This window comes from Ipomoea triloba, chromosome 11 (genome assembly GCF_003576645.1).
Source record: "Ipomoea triloba cultivar NCNSP0323 chromosome 11, ASM357664v1".
Classification (NCBI taxonomy): domain Eukaryota; kingdom Viridiplantae; phylum Streptophyta; class Magnoliopsida; order Solanales; family Convolvulaceae; genus Ipomoea; species Ipomoea triloba.
In genome coordinates, this window is record NC_044926.1 from 12,124,172 (window position 1) to 12,132,249 (window position 8,078).

Sequence of the window (8,078 nt, forward strand, 5' to 3'; positions counted from 1 at the left end):
TACTTGTGCACATTACCAAATAAAATTTTTTTCTTATCACTAGAAAATAAGGTGAGTATTTCGATCAAGGAGTATAGATACAAGGGATAAATTATGAAATTATATTTTCTTAGTTAAAAAAGTTATTATCAAGACAATAAAATTTTAGATAATATTTTGGAAAATATATAAAATATTTTAGAATGAATTCTCAAAAAAAATATTTTAGAATGATATGGACAGTGTAAAGTTTCAACTCCTAATAGGATGAGACATGATAGTAGATAATTAAAGTCTTGATGTAAAGCTAGCTAGGCAGATGCATACGCCATTGCAGGTATGCCTATGCATGGCATGCAATAGGCAAATAATTAAGCATCTTTGAATTAAATTCAACCTAACCCTCCGTTATTCTAAAACCAGACCTACACCCTCCAAAAACCTCTCCTTTCTCGGCAAGTCTCTTACCTTCTTCTTATCAACATCATCAATCCATCTTCTTCTTCACAAACTAGCTCTCTCCCTTCTCTGCAACTCGATCTTCTTCTTCTCAAACTCCTCTCCCTTCTCTGCAACTCGATCTCGATCTTTGACCCAAATTTTTCTAGCTATTCTTTCTCATATTTTCTAGCTGTACAAAACCTTTAGTCACGGCATTCTTCTTCAATGGTGGCATTCGCCTTCCCTTCGCCGCTGAATTTAGGGCTCGAATTCCCGCAATATTGGAGTAATAATATAAAGTTTTTTAATTTAATATTCATCTCAACTTATTGCATATAGTTCCCAATAACTGTTCACAATCTACAAAATATACCATTTTCATTTTGGCTAAGACCTTCTACATTAGTCATTTTTGTTGAGTTTTTGAAATAGTAAAATGTGAGGGATGAGTTTTTAACAAATGTAAGGGGTGGATTTTTGAGTTTCCTGCAAGTTTGGAGATTTTGGCAGTGAGAAGTGGGATCCACTGCCAAGAGAAAGTTGCGGGGCGAGTGCAGTGTGCATGTCGCCACCTCATCGATATCTTCATCCACCACTGCCGCCACGGCATTACAATCACCGCCTACCGCCTACCTCCCCCTCCCCGACACTTTTCCTTCCATCCCCACCCAAGTTTGAGTACTCTCCATCCCCACCCCTATCCTAACATGGAATTCAAAATTGCCTCATCCTCGATCCCTTATTTTTGTCCCCATCCCCGTCTCCGTAGGGGCGAAGAATTAGGTTCCCCATCGAATACGGGTACAATTGACATCCTTACCTAATAGCATATATACAAATTATAAGTGAAGTAGATTATGTCAAAAATATTTATTTAAAATTTTAAATGCAAATAATTATAAGTAAAGTAGATTATGTAAAAATTTTACTATATACGTAATTCTGCATCCCACCATTTATTGACTTATACTATTACGCTTATTGATGATATATATGTTAAAAGCAATATTTTAATACAATTAATGTTTTTTTTATTTTATTGATTGCTTTTTATTAACACAACTAATTATTATCATTTTTCCCCCTAAAATTTAGATGGACAGATGTTAAGACTAATTGCATGGTTTTAGCTGTAGTTGGAAGGGTGATGTGTGGTTATTCTCCTCACATGTTTACAATTTTAAATGTAATTTTTTGTTAGTAAAAAATACATAGTCGTATGACCTTTAAGGCTTTCAATTTCTTCCTTGTTGTGAATAAATGTACCTAATAGGGAATATCCTCTAATCATATACTTATAGAATTGCTCGGTATATATGTCGGGAACAAAGGTCATTTCCCTAGCAGGTCCGACCACATTGGATTCTATCCTGGACCGAGTTAAAATATAAGACGTTCTCGAGAAATGCCGAATGCAACGTGATCGGACCTACTCAGGAAATGGTCGATGTCCCCGGTATATATACCGAGCAAGTCTATAAATATACAATTAGAGGATATTCCCTATCAGAAACATTTATTTATAACAAGGAAGAAATTGAAAGTCTTAAGGCCATACATCTATGCATTTTTCACTAACAAAAAATTACATTTAAAATTGTAAAAAAATTATTTCAAACAACGTACCGTAAATGTGTGGAGAATAACCACACATCACCCCTCTAACTGCAACTAAAACCATGTAAGTCTTAACATCAGTCCATCTAAATTTTGAGGAGAGAAATGATAATAATAAGTTGTATTAATAAAAAGTAATCAACAAAAATAAAAAATATTAATTGTATTAAAATATTACTTTTAACATAAATATCATCAATAAGCATAATAGTATAATTCAATAAATGGTGGGGTGCAGAATTATGTATATAGTAAAATTTTTACATAATCTACTTGACTTATAATTATTTGCATTTAAAATGTTGAATAAATATTTTTAACACAAACTACTTCACTTATAATTTGTATAATCTACTTCACTTATAATTTGTATGAGTGCTATTAGGTAGAGATGTCAATTGTACCCGTACTTAATGAGGAACTCAATCCTCTGTCCCTACGAGGACGGGGATGAGGACAAAAATAAGGGATCGGGAATAGGCATGGGAAACTTATGATGGAGATTACTCAAACTTGGGTGAGGATGGAAGGAAAAGTGTTGGGGGAGGTAAGCGATGATGGTAATGGCGAGGTGGCAACAGTGATGGATGAAGATATGGATGAGGCGGTCGTAACTTCTTTCTCCTGATTGCTAAAATCCTCAAATCCTCAAACTTGCAGGGGACTCAAAAATCCACCGCTTACATTTGTTAAAAACTCATCTTTCACATATTTCAAAGACTCAACAAAAATAACTAATGTAAAAGGACTTATTCGTAATGAAAAGTGTACGTAAATTGTGAAAATATGATTGTGAACAGTTATTGGAACTACATGCAATAAGTTTAGATGATTATTAAATTAAAACACTTTATATTATTACCTTAATATTGTGAGAATTCGAACCCTAAATTCATCGGCGGAGGGAAGACGAATGCCACCACTGAAGAAAAATGTCATGACAGAAGATTTTGGACAGCTAGAAAAAAATGAGAAAGAAGAGCAAGAAAATTTTGAGTCAAAGATCGAGTCGCAGAGAAGGGAGGAAACGAGTTTGAGAATGTCCGTTTAATCCATTGCTAATCCATCGCCATCTTCATCAAATACATACACCATCAATAATAACAACCAACTTTCATTCATCAATAACTCTAATCACTACAATAATCAACATCAAATAATGCTAATTAATAACTAATTACCTCATTAAAATGCTTAAACCCATCTTAATCCATTCTTAGTTTCTCTCCCTGCTTCGTCCAACACTGTCGGAATCGCACACCACCGCCGGCCACAACACTCACTGCCTCGCCGGGGGAGATGAAGACCGGAGAAGACCTCAGCCACCATCGGACTGCCACCACTGCTCACTGCCTCTCTTCGCCGGGAGAAGCTCGTCATCCACCGTCGCCTGCTCTGCCTCGCCGGAAACAGAGGAGGGAAACACCGCCAAGCTTCCCGTCGCTGCTCGTTGCCGGAGGAAGCTGGGGTCGCCAGGTTTGCTGCTGCGGCCCTCACGTCGAGAAAGAGAGGGAGATGAGTGAAGAGGATGGAATGGGGAAGATGGTGGCTGCGTGCTCGCTGCCGGTCGCCGCCGGCGAGAGTGAGAAGTAAAAGGAAACGGAGAGAGAGAGAGATCGTGAGGGTGAGAAACAGAGAGACTGTAGAGAATGGCTGCTGATTTATATATATATATATATATATATATATATATATATAGCTAGGGTTAGGAATGTCTCACAATCTAAATTTATACTTAAGAATTAATTTCAGCAATAGACTTTTCAAATTTGGTCCTCGTCTTTTAATTTGGATGAATTAAACCCTCAACTTTCAGAATTGTTACAACATTGGTCTTCCCGTTAATATGGTGTTGAATAGATGTTAAATAAATGGGTAAAAGAGTCATTTTCTTTGTTGAGTTTCTTCTTTCCCATTTTAGTCTTTCCTAATCTGCCGGCTGAGCTGTGCAGTGCTCCGGTGCCGCCGTCAAGCTCTCTCCGGCGGCCAAGGCGTGTGAAACAGGGTCCCCTTGCAATACCTCGCCACATTTGACGTTTCTCAACCTCAGACCCTTATCTTGTATGACCTTGTGGTCTTTCCATATCACACAGGACTCCTCAGCAAAACAGTTTGATCTGCATGGTTGCACTCTTGAAATCACTGTCACTTGGGACTTGGGAGGGCCTCTTGATCTGCATGGTTGCACTCTTGAAATCATTGTCATCCTTGGTGAATGTGTCATGATCTTACACTGTCTGGAGCACACAAATTAAACCGCATGTAAAAACTGTGTTTTGATCCCTTTTGATGTTCTAAAGATTACTACATTTCATGCCATTGACATTGCACAGTTTATCTATTTACTCTTCACTCATCAAATCTAACCAAAAAAGTAAATACAATAAAGAGCATCCAGTTTTGAAACATGGTTAAAACATAAAAGAACATTAATTGCTATAATAATAATAATAATAATAATAATAATATCCGGCCTTCTCAAAACAAGTTCTTAATCTGCTCATGAAAGTGGAAAAGTAAAGTCTTTAATTATCTTGTAAATGAAAAATTTTAGGCTGGTTGTTGGCTGGGATTATCATATTGCCAGAGAACACATACCAACTCAGAAGACCCATGAATTCAAAAAGGCAAAATTCAACATTGAAGGAAGAGGAAGAGGATATTTGGACTTGTTTCCCGTCTTGACAAGAACGTAAGGATCGCTGCTCAGAACGTCACGGGCGGTGAGTTAATGCCTTGCTTGACACGCACTTTAAGAAGACCCAAAAGGTTGTCCATAAGAGATTTGGTTCCGTTGTCACAATGGTAAACAATCCATGGCGCAAGGCTTATGTTTGGTTTTTTTCTATGCTGTCGGGAAAGACAAAACCAACGTAGACCCTGGCTCACACGCCTTGGTCGCTGGAGACAGCTTGACGGAAGGCAACGGCGGCACCGGAGCACCGCACAGCTGCCAGCAGATTAGGGAAGGACCAACATGAGGAAGAAGAAACCCAGCAAAGAAAATGACCATTTTACCCCTTCACTTAACACCTATCTAACGCCATGTTAACGGAAAGACCATTGTTGGAACAATTTTGAAAGTCAAGGGTTTAATTCATCCAAATTTGGAAAATCACAATAGTCGGAGGACTATTGCTGGAATTAACTCTTTATACTTATTAACTATTTTCCCAAATATTTATTTTTAAATAAGAACTTCAAAATATATCAATACAAGATTATATATGAGATGTCCATGCATATGTAATTAAATGTTGAATTTATTTATTTAAATTAATAATTCAAAGTATATGAATGCAAGATAATATATGAGATGTTGATTATATAATTGTCACTAAAATAAATCTTTACAATTTTGTAAAAACAATATTCTAAATATTTAGTCTAAAAATGTTAGTATAAATAATAGAGCAAATTGCCATTTTGGTCCACTGACTATAGGGTATTGTTAATTGTCATCCACGACTTTCAAAAGTGTTAATTGCATACCATGACTTTTCAATTTGTATCAATTTTGGTCACTCCGGCCAAATTTCCTGTCAAATTTCGCCGAAAAATTTTAAAAGTTAAAATAACAAGGGTATTTTAGTCATTTCACAATTCTTTTCTTCTTCTTCGGCGAATTCTTCTTTTTCTCCAGCGAATTTTTCTTCTTCTCCGGCCAAGCTATGCAAACCTAAGCTAAAAGAAGGGGCGGTGAAATTTGGCACATTAAGGAGCCACTACTTTTGTGTTAGAGTTGAAAGAAGCAAACCACTAGGCACTAACCTCACTTTCCCCCCCCCCCCATCTCTCCTCTGCAGACGATGAACTCATGATGCAAAATATGTGAATTTTACTTGCTCCCTCTGCCCATCTCTCGCTCACTCCGCAACCAAACACAACAAAAGGCACCTCTCCCATTCTTCATTTTCTCATTATATGCCTCGCCGGCGACACCCACTTCTTGCCGCCGGTCACTTTCCCAACATTTATCCTTTCTTCCTTACTGCTACAACTCTAGATTTCTTCCGTATCATGGGCTGTCAATGCCTCAATCCCTTACTGCAAAACCACCCCTTCTTTTAGCCTAGGTTTGCATCGCTTGGCCGGAGAAGAAGAAGAACTCACTGGAGAAGAAGAAGAATGCCAGGGGAAGAAAAAAAAATGTGAAATAACTAAAATAACCTCATTATTTTTTTCAAAATTTTCCGGCGAAATTTGGTCGGCAATTTGGCCAAAGTGACCAAAATTGATACAAATTGAAAAGTCATGGTATGCAATTAACATTTTTGAAAGTCGTGGATGACAATTAACAATACCCCTATAGTCAGTGGACCAACATGACAATTTGCTCTAAATAATATTACTTTTGGTAATAAAAATTTATACATTTTAAATCATATTAATAAAGAAATACAATTTACATTTACCGTGAATAACTGTGATGTAATCCAAAAAATATTACAGGGTAGTTTCATGCTTCAATTTATTAGGTTATTTGAATGTATTTTTTGTCAACAAATCATGTCTAAGTAGTTAATATGATTTGAAGATAAGGAATCTTTGCATTGTAGAAAATAAAGACAATATAACCAATGAAATTTTATCATTTTTTTTAAAAAAAAATTGATAATGAATAATTTTTATTGTAGAAGATAAAGACATATAACTAATGAAATTATATCTCTTTTTAAATTTTTTGATAATGAATAATTTTTATTGTAGAAAGTAAAGACAATATAACTAATTAATGAAATTATATATATTTTTTACTTTTTTGATAATTAATATACTTTTTGTATAAATATATTGTAAACATCGAATTCTAAATTAAAGAAATGTTGTATTCTTTTTTTTTTTTGGAATAAGGGTCAAATAGACCACTGAACTACACACAAAACTACAATTAGGCCATCGAACTCGAAAAGATTACAATTGGGTCCCTAAACTACACAAAATCATGCAATTAAGTCCAAATTGACCTGTTTACTTATTATTGTGCTGACGTGGGGTTAACAATTTTTAAAATATTTTTTTAATATAATTTTAATTAAAATAATTAAATAATCATAATAATAATAATAAAATTAAAAAAAAATAAAAACATAACTGCCTCGTCTCCATGGCCGGAGACGAGACCTTCGTCTCCGGTCATGGAGACGGTCTTCGTCTCCACTGCCAGAGTGCCAGGGCTGGCCTTCGTCTCCATGGCAATGGAGACGCCATGGAGACGAAGGTCTACGTCTCCATGGCCGGAGATGAATGTCTTCGTCTCCGGCCATGGAGACGAGAACTGCCGGAGATGTCGTCTCCGGCAGTTCTGTTTTTATTTTTTTTAATTTTATTATTATTATTATTATTTAATTATTTTAATTAAAATTATATTAAAAAATTATTTTAAAAATTGTTAACCGCCACATCAGCACAATAATAGGTAAACAAGTCAATTTGGACTTAATTGCATGATTTTGTGTAGTTTAGGGACCCAATTGCAATCTTTTCGAGTTCGATGGCTTAATTGTAGTTTTGTGTGTAGTTCAGTGGTCTATTTGACCCTTATTCCTTCTTTTTTTTTTTGTTGTAATTACTAATTTATTTAATTTAATAAAAGTAATAGGGCGGGGTACTCACTTTTCAATAATATACTCTAACATATTTGTAATATATGTTTAACAATTATGCCAACTCTGATTGGGGGTGAGGTCCGAACCTAAGACTTTTCTTATAGAAATTAATTAGCAATTTAAAAATTAACCGAATATTCTATTACTAAAGTTTATATTAACGGAATTTGTATTTATTTAAGAGAATAAAATAATATAATAGAGAGTAATAAAGAAAGAAAATCATTAAAAAAAATTTACTAAAATCAAAATAATATGGATCATTCGTTTAAGTAAATAATTAACACCAACATTTTTTTTCTTCCCATTAGCACCTTAACTTTATTGACTCTTATTAAAATTGAATATATATATATATATATATATATATATATATATATATATATATATATATATATATATATATATATATATATATATATATATATATAT